Here is a 17,249-nt window from a genome sequence, read left to right on the forward strand (position 1 = left end):
TTATCCCCACAGTTGACAAGTTCTGAAAACGACGAAATCCTTTCTGAAGTCAGTAACGAAGAGGTTCGTGAGACAATAACCAAGTCCCCGATGAATAAATCTGCTGGACCCGACGGACTCCCTGTAGAATTTTACAGAAAGTTCTGGTTTTTAATTGGTGACACGTTTACATGCATTGTCAATGAGATTTTTAACGAGCAGACGATACCTGCAGATTTTAAAGACAGCAAAATTGTACTTCTACCGAAAAGCAAAGGGACGAAAAGTTTAAACAATTACCGCCCTATTTCACTTTTAAACTCTGACTACAAAATAGTATGCAGGATTTTAAAAAAGAGACTTTCCCCTCTGACCGACAAATTAATTAGTCAACATCAGTCATGTGCAGCAAATAGAAGTATTTTTAATACGATTTCTGAATATAGAGACATCATCGCCTTAGCATCGGTTTCTAATATCAAATGTGCTTTACTTTTTATAGATTTTACTAAGGCTTTCGACTCGGTGAATCACCGCTTCCTATTTGAGGTACTGACAAAAATGGGATTCGTCCACAAAACAGTTAATGTTATAAAAAGCGTTGCTACTGGTCTGAACGCTAAATTAGCTGTCAACTGTCAGCTGACGCGGCAAATTCAAATAAACCGTGGCATCCCACAGGGAAGTCCATTATCTATGTTTTTGTTTGTTGTGTCGTTAGAGCCCTTTTTAAGAAGTGTTCATGAAAGGTTAAAGGGCATAACTATAACTGGCAGGAAAACTGTAGTGAGAGCCTATGCTGACGATGTTGGTGTCGTCATAAGAGGGCAAGATGATGTAATTCGACTAGGGGCCATTCTTCAAAACTACTGCCACGCATCGGGTGCGACAACAAACGAAAATAAAAGTACAATCCTGGGAATGCGGGGTCTTGAGCGGATACAAATCGATTGGGCGAAGTCAGTTACCACACATAAAACCCTGGGGACAATCCTGACGGCATGTCCAATGAGGATGACAGCCCTCAATTGGAAAGAGGTTTTAACAAAGATTCAAGGGGGACTTATTGAGAACTCACAACGACTTATGAACCAGGTTCAGAGGGTCAGGTTCATTAACTTATGCATTCTCTCAAAGGCATTCTATATGGCACAAGTTTTTCCCTTGCCGAAGTTGATAGCTCAGAAAATAATGTCGAGGGTTGCAAATTTCTTATGGAAGGGGGAAATCTTCAGGGTTAACCTAAGAACTGCGACTTTACATCCTAGAAATGGAGGCCTCGGACTGGTGGACATACGCAATAAAGCTTCTGCGCTTTTCATAAAAAGGTCTTTAAACATATTTCACGCCAACCCCGGCAGTATTACTACACAATTGTTTAAATGTGTCCAACCAGAAAGCCTTCAACCACCGGCAGACGTACAAAAAATTAACCCCCGACTGCGATACGTTAGGATCTTATACACAGAATTGAGCTATGTTAACGAGAAACTCAGAACTTCACTGCACATTACAGCCAGAGATATCATGAGACAAAGACAACAATATGAAGGACAAAATAAAATTGCCACGAAATATATGAGTCACAACTGGGATGCAATTTGGGAGAATATTAGTTTTAACGGGCTCAATTCAGATGTGGTAACGGCATGGTACAAAGCCGTCAATAATATTGTCAGCACCAACGAGCGGCTTTATAAAATTGGGAAAGCTGAAACCCCCTTATGTCAGAAATGTAACCTAGTTGACACTGTGATTCATAGATTTACGTGTGCTGGAAATCTCAACAATTGGCATTGGCTCAGGAAAAGTCTTGCACTACTGCAACGAACGTCACCCAATTCCATTACTCCTATGGTGCTTTTCAGACCTGAAACTAAATATTACCCGAAAACCAAAAATAATGCAATACACTGGTTAATGGGACAGTTTGTCCATTACATTATCAATAAAATAGGTGGTGACGACGAAACGGAATTCAAGCTTTTTATGCAAATGGAGTACAGCAACATTCAGCAATATGCAGACCACAGGAAAATGTATGGAAACATGATGATCATTTTATTCGAACGAATAGGTGTTGGTTAAAGCGCACAGTCTAACACTAAATGTACTATTTTAGGGGTAATGAAGAAGTGAAGTATGAATCTACGTTCAAGATGAAGGAAATGCCTCTTCTTTTATCCATTCATGTTACGTCTGCCCCCCAATAAGTGTCTCATAAATGCTCGCTGTATATTGCAGTATAATCACATGTTTCTTACTCGAATGTCTGTTGACTGAAAACTCGAATGACGGCTTTGCAATGGGATCTCACCCCCAGATGTCGTACAATCAGTGCTCTTTACCACAATAAAGAGAGCAGGCGAAAAATATACACGACTATACCCGCTTTTCTATAACAATTAAAATGCACTGAAGGAGCAATTCGGTGGGAGTGATGGTGGGGGCATCGTGGCCAGGCCTCGAGTTCTTTGACCCCTGCCCTCTTTGTCCCCGTCATGCGCCTCCTGATATGCATCCTTATAAAAAAACAATAAAAAGCGGTCCAAGGCGCCAGACTAAAGGAAAAGTGGCTAGGATACCTGGCTTTAAAAAAATGAGAAACAAAAGTGGTTAAAAAAAAAATTTAGCTCAGTGGTAGAGCACTTTCAAAATAAAAAAAAAAGTGGTAGAGCACTGGTCTAATAAACCAGGTAAAAAAAAAAAGTGGTAGAGCACTGGTCTAATAATCCAGGGGTCGAAAAAAAAAAATGGATAAGGCAAAAAAAAAAAGAAATGGATAAGGCGTCGGACTTCGGATCTGAATATTACAGGTTCGAATGATGTCACGCTCGTGTTTTTCCATTTCTGAAAAAGAAACATACCGTTTTTATGTAGCAATTGAGCAGTACGAAACCGTCTGAATGTTGCTGTTGACCATTTTTTGCTTGGAGTGGCTCCTGAGCTTGAAACACACACAACACGACCGGTGTTAACTAGCGAAATGGTCGGCAGAGTGCCGACATCGCGGGTTTTGACTGGCACTTGCACATCTAAAACAACGTCGGAAAGTAACTCGTTGGGCTTTTTAGTCACATAAAGTATGTGTGTTAATTTTGACGCCACTAGCTCTGCATGTTGTCATGCAATTTCTTTACCTCTCAGAAATGATTATGACATAAAAGTGAAGTACGTGACGAGTGTGACGTTAGGAAAACATTAGGCAAAAAAAAAAAAAAAAAAAAAAAAAGTGGTTAAGGCGTCTGACTAGAAATCAGATTCCCTCTGGGAGCGTAGGTTCGAGTCCTACCGACTGCGTCGGATTTTTCTTTTCTTGTTTTGGAAGAAGAAGCAGAAAATATCGCGTATTGGTACCTCGCCACACCTCACCTCTCACAGCCGTTTATAGTGCCTGTCCTTTAGATAAGGGCGATTTCCAAGCGTCAGCTTTCGCGTCAGCCGAGCAAAGTCGGGACAAGTCGGGACATACTACAGGATGGTGCAACGACGAAAAAAAAAAAACCTTAATTTAACAGCAGGAGCCCACATAATGATACGGAAAAATTAGCGCCACTTGCGGTGGCCGGGAATCGTACCCGGATCAACTGCTTGGAAGGCAACTATGCTCAACAGTACAACACCACCGCACTGCCGCTGCTCGCAACGCCGCGCTGTGTCGGCTTCCCGCCCGCCCACAGCGGCCCACGGCTATAGGAGCTGCAGGCGCATTACGAGGTAGGAGGGTGCATCCACACGCATTCGGGCAGCGCCTCCAAGCACGCTACGTCTTTGGGCAAGACTCGTCGCCGCTGACGCAAGGTTACTCACACGATAGTGATGAACGGTCGTTTTAAAGCAATGTAGTGGGGGACTTCGCGAGTTTAGCCCCTTTTTCGACGTCGCTGGGTGGCAATCCCAGTTTCCCTGCCGACAGCTGCTTGGAAAGCACGGGTAGCTTGTCGAGCATCTGTAGTTGAGTGGTTTGTGACTCAGTAGTGCAGTAGGCAGCGCCTAAGTCTCATAATCTTAAGGTATGCCGGCACGATTCCCGGTCGATGCATTATTTTGCTCTTGTGGCAACAGTGCTGCCGCGCGGGTTGCTCGCTTGAGATGGGTCAGCCTCAGGACCTTATAGCTGTATAGCTGCGGCTGCAGTTTAATCTAGAGAGTCGGGACAGCACGTGTAGCAAGACAACAGATTCTTCAGAAAGCGCAAACTGTCTATCTCTAATATGTGAGACTTACCGAGTTTCGTACGTATAGCAAGACAATAGATCCTTCAGAAAGCGCAAACTGTCTTTCTCTAAAATGTGAGACTTAGCGAGTTTCCTTCGCGGACGTCTCCGGCGTGCCTCGGTAGCGCAGTAGGCAGCGCGTAAGTCTCATAATCTTAAGGTCGTGAGTTCGATCCTCACCTGGGGCATTTAATTTTCTGTACATCATGGCTGCATTAAGGGCGTTGCTGTTGCTAGGGAACGAACTTAACTGTTGTCCGTTATCCACACGGAGTCCACGCATCAGCGTCAAAATGTTTACTTCCAATTATGACGACGTAACAACTTTGATATTTCTCCTCCGTGTTACAAACAAAATGCGATGCACACAGCAATGGACAGTCAATTTTGAACTGTGCGCCATGCGGGTCTGTAGGCGCGGATATGATCGCAAGCAGAGAACAGTACTGAGTCCAGATTCAGCACAAAATACAATAAGAGACGGAGTAAATCTCACCGCTGTAGAGCAAGTCCTGTGTGGTCTAGTGGCTAGGATACCTGGCTTTCACTCAACAGGTGCGGCTTCGATTCCCGGTACCGGAACGGAACTATTTGCGCACACAACGCTCCATGTTTTGGTCTTCGAACTGTCGTTGGTCGCCCTTCTTCCTTGGCTTCAACCGAACGCAATCGGGGAAAGCAGGCACGTGATGCAGTTACTGTCAGCACCGGAATAAAGGGAGAAGAGGCACTGGTCCGCTGTTGGGCTGCTACCAGCGTCAGTGAGTAGTCGGTGCAGTCGCCAGTAGCGCCAGAAGCCTACACACACCTTCCACTTAATCACGTTGCTTGAAACCGCTCCAACCACAACAAGCGAAAGCCCGGATAGCTCAGTCGGTAGAGCATTAGGCTTTTAACCTAAGGGTCCAGGGTTCGAGTCCCTGTCCGAGCGAAGATTTTAACGCTTCCATAATGGCTCGTCTCGTAGCGATAGTAGCCCTGTCGTAATCAGTGCACGGTTTTACGTTTCCTGTCGGCATTCTGCGCAGACGCAACCGGTTGGGTTTTTCACGATTCGAGGGGCACCTGTTGGACAAGCAGTCGTGGCCGAGTGGTTAAGGCGTCTGACTAGAAATCAGATTCCCTCTGGGAGCGTAGGTTCGAGTCCTACCGACTGCGTCGGATTCTTCTTTTCTTGTTTTGGAAGAAGAAGCAGAAAATATCGCGTTTTGGTACCTCGCCACACCTCACCTCTCACAGCCGTTTATAGTGCCTGTCCTTTAGATAAGGGCGATTTCCAAGCGTCAGCTTTCGCGTCAGCCGAGCAAAGTCGGGACAAGTCGGGACATACTACAGGATGGTGCAACGACGAAAAAAAAAAAAAACCTTAATTTAACAGCAGGAGCCCACATAATGATACGGAAAAATTAGCGCCACTTGCGGTGGCCGGGAATCGTACCCGGATCAACTGCTTGGAAGGCAACTATGCTCAACAGTACAACACCACCGCACTGCCGCTGCTCGCAACGCCGCGCTGTGTCGGCTTCCCGCCCGCCCACAGCGGCCCACGGCTATAGGAGCTGCAGGCGCATTACGAGGTAGGAGGGTGCATCCACACGCATTCGGGCAGCGCCTCCAAGCACGCTACGTCTTTGGGCAAGACTCGTCGCCGCTGACGCAAGGTTACTCACACGATAGTGATGAACGGTCGTTTTAAGGCAGTGTAGTGGGGGACTTCGCGAGTTTAGCCCCTTTTTCGACGTCGCTGGGTGGCAATCCCAGTTTCCCTGCCGACAGCTGCTTGGAAAGCACGGGTAGCTTGTCGAGCATCTGTAGTTGAGTGGTTTGTGACTCAGTAGTGCAGTAGGCAGCGCCTAAGTCTCATAATCTTAAGGTATGCCGGCACGATTCCCGGTCGATGCATTATTTTGCTCTTGTGGCAACAATGCTGCCGCGCGGATTGCTCGCTTGAGATGGGTCAAACTCAGGACCTTATAGCTGTATAGCTGCGGCTGCAGTTTAATCTAGAGAGTCGGGACAGCACGTGTAGCAAGACAACAGATTCTTCAGAAAGCGCAAACTGTCTATCTCTAATATGTGAGACTTACCGAGTTTCGTACGTGTAGCAAGACAATAGATCCTTCAGAAAGCGCAAACTGTCTTTCTCTAAAATGTGAGACTTAGCGAGTTTCCTTCGAGGACGTCTCCGGCGTGCCTCGGTAGCGCAGTAGGCAGCGCGTAAGTTTCATAATCTTAAGGTCGTGAGTTCGATCCTCACCCGGGGCATTTAATTTTCTGTACATCATGGCTGCATTAAGGGCGTTGCTGTTGCTAGGGAACGAACTTAACTGTTGTCCGTTATCCACACGGAGTCCACGCATCAGCGTCAAAATGTTTACTTCCAATTATGACGACGTAACAACTTTGATATTTCTCCTCCGTGTTACAAACAAAATGCGATGCACACAGCAATGGACAGTCAATTTTGAACTGTGCGCCATGCCGGTCTGTAGGCGCGGATATGATCGCAAGCAGAGAACAGCACTGAGTCCAGATTCAGCACAAAATACAATAAGAGACGGAGTAAATCTCACCGCTGTAGAGCAAGTCCTGTGTGGTCTAGTGGCTAGGATACCTGGCTTTCACTCAACAGGTCCGGCTTCGATTCCCGGTACCGGAACAGAACTATTTGCGCACACAACGCTCCATGTTTTGGTCTTCGAACTGTCGTTGGTCGCCCTTCTTCCTTGGCTTCAACCGAACGCAATCGGGGAAAGCAGGCACGTGATGCAGTTACTGTCAGCACCGGAATAAAGGGAGAAGAGGCACTGGTCCGCTGTTGGGCTGCTACCAGCGTCAGTGAGTAGTCGGTGCAGTCGCCAGTAGCGCCAGAAGCCTACACACACCTTCCACTTAATCACGTTGCTTGAAACCGCTCCAACCACAACAAGCGAAAGCCCGGATAGCTCAGTCGGTAGAGCATTAGGCTTTTAACCTAAGGGTCCAGGGTTCGAGTCCCTGTCCGAGCGAAGATTTTAACGCTTCCATAATGGCTCGTCTCGTAGCGATAGTAGCCCTGTCGTAATCAGTGCACGGTTTTACGTTTCCTGTCGGCATTCTGCGCAGACGCAACCGGTTGGGTTTTTCACGATTCGAGGGGCACCTGTTGGACAAGCAGTCGTGGCCGAGTGGTTAAGGCGTCTGACTAGAAATCAGATTCCCTCTGTGAGCGTAGGTTCGAGTCCTACCGACTGCGTCGGATTCTTCTTTTCTTGTTTTGGAAGAAGAAGCAGAAAATATCGCGTTTTGCTACCTCGCCACACCTCACCTCTCACAGCCGTTTATAGTGCCTGTCCTTTAGATAAGGGCGATTTCCAAGCGTCAGCTTTCGTGTCAGCCGAGCAAAGTCGGGACAAGTCGGGACATACTACAGGATGGTGCAACGACGAAAAAAAAAAAAACCTTAATTTAACAGCAGGAGCCCACATAATGATACGGAAAAATTAGCGCCACTTGCGGTGGCCGGGAATCGTACCCGGATCAACTGCTTGGAAGGCAACTATGCTCAACAGTACAACACCACCGCACTGCCGCTGCTCGCAACGCCGCGCTGTGTCGGCTTCCCGCCCGCCCACAGCGGCCCACGGCTATAGGAGCTGCAGGCGCATTACGAGGTAGGAGGGTGCATCCACACGCATTCGGGCAGCGCCTCCAAGCACGCTACGTCTTTGGGCAAGACTCGTCGCCGCTGACGCAAGGTTACTCACACGATAGTGATGAACGGTCGTTTTAAGGCAGTGTAGTGGGGGACTTCGCGAGTTTAGCCCCTTTTTCGACGTCGCTGGGTGGCAATCCCAGTTTCCCTGCCGACAGCTGCTTGGAAAGCACGGGTAGCTTGTCGAGCATCTGTAGTTGAGTGGTTTGTGACTCAGTAGTGCAGTAGGCAGCGCCTAAGTCTCATAATCTTAAGGTATGCCGGCACGATTCCCGGTCGATGCATTATTTTGCTCTTGTGGCAACAATGCTGCCGCGCGGATTGCTCGCTTGAGATGGGTCAGCCTCAGGACCTTATAGCTGTATAGCTGCGGCTGCAGTTTAATCTACAGAGTCGGGACAGCACGTGTAGCAAGACAACAGATTCTTCAGAAAGCGCAAACTGTCTATCTCTAATATGTGAGACTTACCGAGTTTCGTACGTGTAGCAAGACAATAGATCCTTCAGAAAGCGCAAACTGTCTTTCTCTAAAATGTGAGACTTAGCGAGTTTCCTTCGAGGACGTCTCCGGCGTGCCTCGGTAGCGCAGTAGGCAGCGCGTAAGTCTCATAATCTTAAGGTCGTGAGTTCGATCCTCACCCGGAGCATTTAATTTTCTGTACATCATTGCTGCATTAAGGGCGTTGCTGTTGCTAGGGAACGAACTTAACTGTTGTCCGTTATCGACACGGAGTCAACGCCTCAGCGTCAAAATGTTTACTTCCAATTATGACGACGTAACAACTTTGATATTTCTCCTCCGTGTTACAAACAAAATGCGATGCACACAGCAATGGACAGTCAATTTTGAACTGTGCGCCATGCCGGTCTGTAGGCGCGGATATGATCGCAAGCAGAGAACAGCACTGAGTCCAGATTCAGCACAAAATACAATAAGAGACGGAGTAAATCTCACCGCTGTAGAGCAAGTCCTGTGTGGTCTAGTGGCTGGGATACCTGGCTTTCACTCAACAGGTCCGTCTTCGATTCCCGGTACCGGAACAGAACTATTTGCGCACACAACGCTCCATGTTTTGGTCTTCGAACTGTCGTTGGTCGCCCTTCTTCCTTGGCTTCAACCGAACGCAATCGGGGAAAGCAGGCACGTGATGCAGTTACTGTCAGCACCGGAATAAAGGGAGAAGAGGCACTGGTCCGCTGTTGGGCTGCTACCAGCGTCAGTGAGTAGTCGGTGCAGTCGCCAGTAGCGCCAGAAGCCTACACACACCTTCCACTTAATCACGTTGCTTGAAACCGCTCCAACCACAACAAGCGAAAGCCCGGATAGCTCAGTCGGTAGAGCATTAGGCTTTTAACCTAAGGGTCCAGGGTTCGAGTCCCTGTCCGAGCGAAGATTTTAACGCTTCCATAATGGCTCGTCTCGTAGCGATAGTAGCCCTGTCGTAATCAGTGCACGGTTTTACGTTTCCTGTCGGCATTCTGCGCAGACGCAACCGGTTGGGTTTTTCACGATTCGAGGGGCACCTGTTGGACAAGCAGTCGTGGCCGAGTGGTTAAGGCGTCTGACTAGAAATCAGATTCCCTCTGTGAGCGTAGGTTTGAGTCCTACCGACTGCGTCGGATTTTTCTTTTCTTGTTTTGGAAGAAGGAGCAGAAAATATCGCGTTTTGGTACCTCGCCACACCTCACCTCTCACAGCCGTTTATAGTGCCTGTCCTTTAGATAAGGGTGATTTCCAAGCGTCAGCTTTCGCGTCAGCCGAGCAGAGTCGGGTCAAGTCGGGACATACTACAGGATGGTGCAACGACGAAAAAAAAAAAAAACCTTAATTTAACAGCAGGAGCCCACATAATGATACGGAAAAATTAGCGCCACTTGCGGTGGCCGGGAATCGTACCCGGATCAACTGCTTGGAAGGCAACTATGCTCAACAGTACAACACCACCGCACTGCCGCTGCTCGCAACGCCGCGCTGTGTCGGCTTCCCGCCCGCCCACAGCGGCCCACGGCTATAGGAGCTGCAGGCGCATTACGAGGTAGGAGGGTGCATCCACACGCATTCGGGCAGCGCCTCCAAGCACGCTACGTCTTTGGGCAAGACTCGTCGCCGCTGACGCAAGGTTACTCACACGATAGTGATGAACGGTCGTTTTAAGGCAGTGTAGTGGGGGACTTCGCGAGTTTAGCCCCTTTTTCGACGTCGCTGGGTGGCAATCCCAGTTTCCCTGCCGACAGCTGCTTGGAAAGCACGGGTAGCTTGTCGAGCATCTGTAGTTGAGTGGTTTGTGACTCAGTAGTGCAGTAGGCAGCGCCTAAGTCTCATAATCTTAAGGTATGCCGGCACGATTCCCGGTCGATGCATTATTTTGCTCTTGTGGCAACAATGCTGCCGCGCGGATTGCTCGCTTGAGATGGGTCAAACTCAGGACCTTATAGCTGTATAGCTGCGACTGCAGTTTAATCTAGAGAGTCGGGACAGCACGTGTAGCAAGACAACAGATTCTTCAGAAAGCGCAAACTGTCTATCTCTAATATGTGAGACTTACCGAGTTTCGTACGTGTAGCAAGACAATAGATCCTTCAGAAAGCGCAAACTGTCTTTCTCTAAAATGTGAGACTTAGCGAGTTTCCTTCGAGGACGTCTCCGGCGTGCCTCGGTAGCGCAGTAGGCAGCGCGTAAGTCTCACAATCTTAAGGTCGTGAGTTCGATCCTCACCCGGGGCATTTAATTTTCTGTACATCATGGCTGCATTAAGGGCGTTGCTGTTGCTAGGGAACGAACTTAACTGTTGTCCGTTATCCACACGGAGTCCACGCCTCAGCGTCAAAATGTTTACTTCCAATTATGACGACGTAACAACTTTTATATTTATCCTCCGTGTTACAAACAAAATGCGATGCACACAGCAATGGACAGTCAATTTTGAACTGTGCGCCATGCCGGTCTGTAGGCGCGGATATGATCGCAAGCAGAGAACAGCACTGAGTCCAGATTCAGCACAAAATACAATAAGAGACGGAGTAAATCTCACCGCTGTAGAGCAAGTCCTGTGTGGTCTAGTGGCTAGGATACCTGGCTTTCACTCAACAGGTCCGGCTTCGATACCCGGTACCGGAACGGAACTATTTGCGCACACAACGCTCCATGTTTTGGTCTTCGAACTGTCGTTGGTCGCCCTTCTTCCTTGGCTTCAACCGAACGCAATCGGGGAAAGCAGGCACGTGATGCAGTTACTGTCAGCACCGGAATAAAGGGAGAAGAGGCACTGGTCCGCTGTTGGGCTGCTACCAGCGTCAGTGAGTAGTCGGTGCAGTCGCCAGTAGCGCCAGAAGCCTACACACACCTTCCACTTAATCACGTTGCTTGAAACCGCTCCAACCACAACAAGCGAAAGCCCGGATAGCTCAGTCGGTAGAGCATTAGGCTTTTAACCTAAGGGTCCAGGGTTCGAGTCCCTGTCCGAGCGAAGATTTTAACGCTTCCATAATGGCTCGTCTCGTAGCGATAGTAGCCCTGTCGTAATCAGTGCACGGTTTTACGTTTCCTGTCGGCATTCTGCGCAGACGCAACCGGTTGGGTTTTTCACGATTCGAGGGGCACCTGTTGGACAAGCAGTCGTGGCCGAGTGGTTAAGGCGTCTGACTAGAAATCAGATTCCCTCTGGGAGCGTAGGTTCGAGTCCTACCGACTGCGTCGGATTCTTCTTTTCTTGTTTTGGAAGAAGAAGCAGAAAATATCGCGTTTTGGTACCTCGCCACTCCTCACCTCTCACAGCCGTTTATAGTGCCTGTCCTTTAGATAAGGGCGATTTCCAAGCGTCAGCTTTCGCGTCAGCCGAGCAGAGTCGGGTCAAGTCGGGACACACTACAGGATGGTGCAACGACGAAAAAAAAAAAAAAAAACCTTAATTTAACAGCAGGAGCCCACATAATGATACGGAAAAATTAGCGCCACTTGCGGTGGCCGGGAATCGTACCCGGATCAACTGCTTGGAAGGCAACTATGCTCAACAGTACAACACCACCGCACTGCCGCTGCTCGCAACGCCGCGCTGTGTCGGTTTCCCGCCCGCCCACAGCGGCCCACGGCTATAGGAGCTGCAGGCGCACTACGAGGTAGGAGGGTGCATCCACACGCATTCGGGCTGCGCCTCCAAGCACGCTACGTCTTTGGGCAAGACTCGTCGCCGCTGACGCAAGGTTACTCACACGATAGTGATGAACGGTCGTTTTAAGGCAGTGTAGTGGGGGACTTCGCGAGTTTAGCCCCTTTTTCGACGTCGCTGGGTGGCAATCCCAGTTTCCCTGCCGACATCTGCTTGGAAAGCACGGGTAGCTTGTCGAGCATCTGTAGTTGAGTGGTTTGTGACTCAGTAGTGCAGTAGGCAGCGCCTAAGTCTCATAATCTTAAGGTATGCCGGCACGATTCCCGGTCGATGCATTATTTTGCTCTTGTGGCAACAATGCTGCCGCGCGGATTGCTCGCTTGAGATGGGTCAGCCTCATGACCTTATAGCCGTATAGCTGCGGCTGCAGTTTAATCTAGAGAGTCGGGACAGCACGTGTAGCAAGACAACAGATTCTTCAGAAAGCGCAAACTGTCTATCTCTAATATGTGAGACTTACCGAGTTTCGTACGTGTAGCAAGACAATAGATCCTTCAGAAAGCGCAAACTGTCTTTCAGTAAAATGTGAGACTTAGCGAGTTTCCTTCGAGGTCGTCTCCGGCGTGCCTCGGTAGCGCAGTAGGCAGCGCGTAAGTCTCATAATCTTAAGGTCGTGAGTTCGATCCTCACCCGGGGCATTTAATTTTCTGTACATCATGGCTGCATTAAGGGCGTTGCTGTTGCTAGGGAACGAACTTAACTGTTGTCCGTTATCCACACGGAGTCCACGCCTCAGCGTCAAAATGTTTACTTCCAATTATGATGACGTAACAACTTTGATATTTCTTCTCCGTGTTACAAACAAAATGCGATGCACACAGCAAAGGACAGTCAATTTTGAACTGTGCGCCATGCCGGTCTGTAGGCGCGGATATGATCGCAAGCAGAGAATAGCACTGAGTCCAGATTCAGCACAAAATACAATAAGAGACAGAGTAGATCTCACCGCTGTAGAGCAAGTCCTGTGTGGTCTAGTGGCTAGGATACCTGGCTTTCACTCAACAGGTCCGGCTTCGATTCCCGGTACCGGAAAGGAACTATTTGCGCACACAACGCTCCATGTTTTGGTCTTCGAACTGTCGTTGGTCGCCCTTCTTCCTTGGCTTCAACCGAACGCAATCGGGGAAAGCAGGCACGTGATGCAGTTACTGTCAGCACCGGAATAAAGGGAGAAGAGGCACTGGTCCGCTGTTGGGCTGCTACCAGCGTCAGTGAGTAGTCGGTGCAGTCGCCAGTAGCGCCAGAAGCCTACACACACCTTCCACTTAATCACGTTGCTTGAAACCGCTCCAACCACAACAAGCGAAAGCCCGGATAGCTCAGTCGGTAGAGCATTAGGCTTTTAACATAAGGGTCCAGGGTTCGAGTCCCTGTCCGAGCGAAGATTTTAACGCTTCCATAATGGCTCGTCTCGTAGCGATAGTAGCCCTGTCGTAATCAGTGCACGGTTTTACGTTTCCTGTCGGCATTCTGCGCAGACGCAACCGGTTGGGTTTTTCACGATTCGAGGGGCACCTGTTGGACAAGCAGTCGTGGCCGAGTGGTTAAGGCGTCTGACTAGAAATCAGATTCCCTCTGGGAGCGTAGGTTCGAGTCCTACCGACTGCGTCGGATTCTTCTTTTCTTGTTTTGGAAGAAGAAGCAGAAAATATCGCGTTTTGGTACCTCGCCACACCTCACCTCTCACAGCCGTTTATAGTGCCTGTCCTTTAGATAAGGGCGATTTCCAAGCGTCAGCTTTCGCGTCAGCCGAGCAAAGTCGGGACAAGTCGGGACATACTACAGGATTGTGCAACGACGAAAAAAAAAAACACCTTAATTTAACAGCAGGAGCCCACATAATGATACGGAAAAATTAGCGCCACTTGCGGTGGCCGGGAATCGTACCCGGATCAACTGCTTGGAAGGCAACTATGCTCAACAGTACAACACCACCGCACTGCCGCTGCTCGCAACGCCGCGCTGTGTCGGTTTCCCGCCCGCCCACAGCGGCCCACGGCTATAGGAGCTGCAGGCGCATTACGAGGTAGGAGGGTGCATCCACACGCATTCGGGCAGCGCCTCCAAGCACGCTACGTCTTTGGGCAAGACTCGTCGCCGCTGACGCAAGGTTACTCACACGATAGTGATGAACGGTCGTTTTAAGGCAGTGTAGTGGGGGACTTCGCGAGTTTAGCCCCTTTTTCGACGTCGCTGGGTGGCAATCCCAGTTTCCCTGCCGACATCTGCTTGGAAAGCACGGGTAGCTTGTCGAGCATCTGTAGTTGAGTGGTTTGTGACTCAGTAGTGCAGTAGGCAGCGCCTAAGTCTCATAATCTTAAGGTATGCCGGCACGATTCCCGGTCGATGCATTATTTTGCTCTTGTGGCAACAATGCTGCCGCGCGGATTGCTCGCTTGAGATGGGTCAGCCTCATGACCTTATAGCCGTATAGCTGCGGCTGCAGTTTAATCTAGAGAGTCGGGACAGCACGTGTAGCAAGACAACAGATTCTTCAGAAAGCGCAAACTGTCTATCTCTAATATGTGAGACTTACCGAGTTTCGTACGTGTAGCAAGACAATAGATCCTTCAGAAAGCGCAAACTGTCTTTCTCTAAAATGTGAGACTTAGCGAGTTTCCTTCGAGGACGTCTCCGGCGTGCCTCGGTAGCGCAGTAGGCAGCGCGTAAGTCTCACAATCTTAAGGTCGTGAGTTCGATTCTCACCCGGGGCATTTAATTTTCTGTACATCATGGCTGCATTAAGGGCGTTGCTGTTGCTAGGGAACGAACTTAACTGTTGTCCGTTATCCACACGGAGTCCACGCCTCAGCGTCAAAATGTTTACTTCCAATTATGACGACGTAACAACTTTTATATTTATCCTCCGTGTTACAAACAAAATGCGATGCACACAGCAATGGACAGTCAATTTTGAACTGTGCGCCATGCCGGTCTGTAGGCGCGGATATGATCGCAAGCAGAGAACAGCACTGAGTCCAGATTCAGCACAAAATACAATAAGAGACGGAGTAAATCTCACCGCTGTAGAGCAAGTCCTGTGTGGTCTAGTGGCTAGGATACCTGGCTTTCACTCAACAGGTCCGGCTTCGATTCCCGGTACCGGAACGGAACTATTTGCGCACACAACGCTCCATGTTTTGGTCTTCGAACTGTCGTTGGTCGCCCTTCTTCCTTGGCTTCAACCGAACGCAATCGGGGAAAGCAGGCACGTGATGCAGTTACTGTCAGCACCGGAATAAAGGGAGAAGAGGCACTGGTCCGCTGTTGGGCTGCTACCAGCGTCAGTGAGTAGTCGGTGCAGTCGCCAGTAGCGCCAGAAGCCTACACACACCTTCCACTTAATCACGTTGCTTGAAACCGCTCCAACCACAACAAGCGAAAGCCCGGATAGCTCAGTCGGTAGAGCATTAGGCTTTTAACCTAAGGGTCCAGGGTTCGAGTCCCTGTCCGAGCGAAGATTTTAACGCTTCCATAATGGCTCGTCTCGTAGCGATAGTAGCCCTGTCGTAATCAGTGCACGGTTTTACGTTTCCTGTCGGCATTCTGCGCAGACGCAACCGGTTGGGTTTTTCACGATTCGAGGGGCACCTGTTGGACAAGCAGTCGTGGCCGAGTGGTTAAGCCGTCTGACTAGAAATCAGATTCCCTCTGGGAGCGTAGGTTCGAGTCCTACCGACTGCGTCGGATTCTTCTTTTCTTGTTTTGGAAGAAGAAGCAGAAAATATCGCGTTTTGGTACCTCGCCACACCTCACCTCTCACAGCCGTTTATAGTGCCTGTCCTTTAGATAAGGGCGATTTCCAAGCGTCAGCTTTCGCGTCAACCGAGCAGAGTCGGGTCAAGTCGGGACACACTACAGGATGGTGCAACGACGAAAAAAAAAAAAAAAAAAAACCTTAATTTAACAGCAGGAGCCCACATAATGATACGGAAAAATTAGCGCCACTTGCGGTGGCCGGGAATCGTACCCGGATCAACTGCTTATAAGGCAACTATGCTCAACAGTACAACACCACCGCACTGCCGCTGCTCGCAACGCCGCGCTGTGTCGGTTTCCCGCCCGCCCACAGCGGCCCACGGCTATAGGAGCTGCAGGCGCATTACGAGGTAGGAGGGTGCATCCACACGCATTCGGGCAGCGCCTCCAAGCACGCTACGTCTTTGGGCAAGACTCGTCGCCGCTGACGCAAGGTTACTCACACGATAGTGATGAACGGTCGTTTTAAGGCAGTGTAGTGGGGGACTTCGCGAGTTTAGCCCCTTTTTCGACGTCGCTGGGTGGCAATCCCAGTTTCCCTGCCGACATCTGCTTGGAAAGCACGGGTAGCTTGTCGAGCATCTGTAGTTGAGTGGTTTGTGACTCAGTAGTGCAGTAGGCAGCGCCTAAGTCTCATAATCTTAAGGTATGCCGGCACGATTCCCGGTCGATGCATTATTTTGCTCTTGTGGCAACAATGCTGCCGCGCGGATTGCTCGCTTGAGATGGGTCAGCCTCATGACCTTATAGCCGTATAGCTGCGGCTGCAGTTTAATCTAGAGAGTCGGGACAGCACGTGTAGCAAGACAACAGATTCTTCAGAAAGCGCAAACTGTCTATCTCTAATATGTGAGACTTACCGAGTTTCGTACGTGTAGCAAGACAATAGATCCTTCAGAAAGCGCAAACTGTCTTTCTCTAAAATGTGAGTCTTAGCGAGTTTCCTTCGAGGTCGTCTCCGGCGTGCCTCGGTAGCGCAGTAGGCAGCGCGTAAGTCTCATAATCTTAAGGTCGTGAGTTCGATCCTCACCCGGGGCATTTAATTTTCTGTACATCATGGCTGCATTAAGGGCGTTGCTGTTGCTAGGGAGCGAACTTAACTGTTGTCCGTTATCCACACGGAGTCCACGCCTCAGCGTCAAAATGTTTACTTCCAATTATGACGACGTAACAACTTTGATATTTCTTCTCCGTGTTACAAACAAAATGCGATGCACACAGCAAAGGACAGTCAATTTTGAACTGTGCGCCATGCCGGTCTGTAGGCGCGGATATGATCGCAAGCAGAGAACAGCACTGAGTCCAGATTCAGCACAAAATACAATAAGAGACGGAGTAGATCTCACCGCTGTAGAGCAAGTCCTGTGTGGTCTAGTGGCTAGGATACCTGGCTTTCACTCAACAGGTCCGGCTTCGATTCCCGGTACCGGAAAG

At 49.3% G+C, this 17,249-nt stretch overlaps 19 non-coding genes across 19 annotated transcripts; all 19 read left to right on the top strand.

Moving 5' to 3' along the window:
• Positions 1-4,311: 4,311 nt before the first annotated feature.
• On the top strand, positions 4,312-4,384 carry Trnam-cau (transfer RNA methionine (anticodon CAU)). Its single transcript has one exon. It is a non-coding gene; the product is annotated as a tRNA-Met (tRNA).
• Positions 4,385-5,054: 670 nt separating this feature from the next.
• Trnak-uuu (transfer RNA lysine (anticodon UUU)) lies at positions 5,055-5,127 on the top strand. Its single transcript has one exon. It is a non-coding gene; the product is annotated as a tRNA-Lys (tRNA).
• A 145-nt stretch (positions 5,128-5,272) lies between these two features.
• Positions 5,273-5,354, top strand: Trnas-aga (transfer RNA serine (anticodon AGA)). Its single transcript has one exon. It is a non-coding gene; the product is annotated as a tRNA-Ser (tRNA).
• A 1,034-nt stretch (positions 5,355-6,388) lies between these two features.
• Positions 6,389-6,461, top strand: Trnam-cau (transfer RNA methionine (anticodon CAU)). The gene has a single exon. It is a non-coding gene; the product is annotated as a tRNA-Met (tRNA).
• A 670-nt stretch (positions 6,462-7,131) lies between these two features.
• On the top strand, positions 7,132-7,204 carry Trnak-uuu (transfer RNA lysine (anticodon UUU)). Its single transcript has one exon. It is a non-coding gene; the product is annotated as a tRNA-Lys (tRNA).
• Positions 7,205-7,349: 145 nt separating this feature from the next.
• Positions 7,350-7,431, top strand: Trnas-aga (transfer RNA serine (anticodon AGA)). Its single transcript has one exon. It is a non-coding gene; the product is annotated as a tRNA-Ser (tRNA).
• A 1,033-nt stretch (positions 7,432-8,464) lies between these two features.
• Positions 8,465-8,537, top strand: Trnam-cau (transfer RNA methionine (anticodon CAU)). The gene has a single exon. It is a non-coding gene; the product is annotated as a tRNA-Met (tRNA).
• A 670-nt stretch (positions 8,538-9,207) lies between these two features.
• Trnak-uuu (transfer RNA lysine (anticodon UUU)) lies at positions 9,208-9,280 on the top strand. Its single transcript has one exon. It is a non-coding gene; the product is annotated as a tRNA-Lys (tRNA).
• Positions 9,281-9,425: 145 nt separating this feature from the next.
• Positions 9,426-9,507, top strand: Trnas-aga (transfer RNA serine (anticodon AGA)). The gene has a single exon. It is a non-coding gene; the product is annotated as a tRNA-Ser (tRNA).
• Positions 9,508-10,541: 1,034 nt separating this feature from the next.
• On the top strand, positions 10,542-10,614 carry Trnav-cac (transfer RNA valine (anticodon CAC)). Its single transcript has one exon. It is a non-coding gene; the product is annotated as a tRNA-Val (tRNA).
• A 670-nt stretch (positions 10,615-11,284) lies between these two features.
• On the top strand, positions 11,285-11,357 carry Trnak-uuu (transfer RNA lysine (anticodon UUU)). The gene has a single exon. It is a non-coding gene; the product is annotated as a tRNA-Lys (tRNA).
• A 145-nt stretch (positions 11,358-11,502) lies between these two features.
• Trnas-aga (transfer RNA serine (anticodon AGA)) lies at positions 11,503-11,584 on the top strand. The gene has a single exon. It is a non-coding gene; the product is annotated as a tRNA-Ser (tRNA).
• A 1,037-nt stretch (positions 11,585-12,621) lies between these two features.
• Trnam-cau (transfer RNA methionine (anticodon CAU)) lies at positions 12,622-12,694 on the top strand. Its single transcript has one exon. It is a non-coding gene; the product is annotated as a tRNA-Met (tRNA).
• Positions 12,695-13,364: 670 nt separating this feature from the next.
• On the top strand, positions 13,365-13,437 carry Trnak-uuu (transfer RNA lysine (anticodon UUU)). Its single transcript has one exon. It is a non-coding gene; the product is annotated as a tRNA-Lys (tRNA).
• A 145-nt stretch (positions 13,438-13,582) lies between these two features.
• On the top strand, positions 13,583-13,664 carry Trnas-aga (transfer RNA serine (anticodon AGA)). The gene has a single exon. It is a non-coding gene; the product is annotated as a tRNA-Ser (tRNA).
• Positions 13,665-14,697: 1,033 nt separating this feature from the next.
• Trnav-cac (transfer RNA valine (anticodon CAC)) lies at positions 14,698-14,770 on the top strand. The gene has a single exon. It is a non-coding gene; the product is annotated as a tRNA-Val (tRNA).
• A 670-nt stretch (positions 14,771-15,440) lies between these two features.
• On the top strand, positions 15,441-15,513 carry Trnak-uuu (transfer RNA lysine (anticodon UUU)). The gene has a single exon. It is a non-coding gene; the product is annotated as a tRNA-Lys (tRNA).
• A 145-nt stretch (positions 15,514-15,658) lies between these two features.
• Trnas-aga (transfer RNA serine (anticodon AGA)) lies at positions 15,659-15,740 on the top strand. Its single transcript has one exon. It is a non-coding gene; the product is annotated as a tRNA-Ser (tRNA).
• A 1,040-nt stretch (positions 15,741-16,780) lies between these two features.
• Positions 16,781-16,853, top strand: Trnam-cau (transfer RNA methionine (anticodon CAU)). The gene has a single exon. It is a non-coding gene; the product is annotated as a tRNA-Met (tRNA).
• Positions 16,854-17,249: the final 396 nt, after the last annotated feature.

This window comes from Schistocerca gregaria, unplaced genomic scaffold (genome assembly GCF_023897955.1).
Source record: "Schistocerca gregaria isolate iqSchGreg1 unplaced genomic scaffold, iqSchGreg1.2 ptg000359l, whole genome shotgun sequence".
Taxonomy (NCBI): domain Eukaryota; kingdom Metazoa; phylum Arthropoda; class Insecta; order Orthoptera; family Acrididae; genus Schistocerca; species Schistocerca gregaria.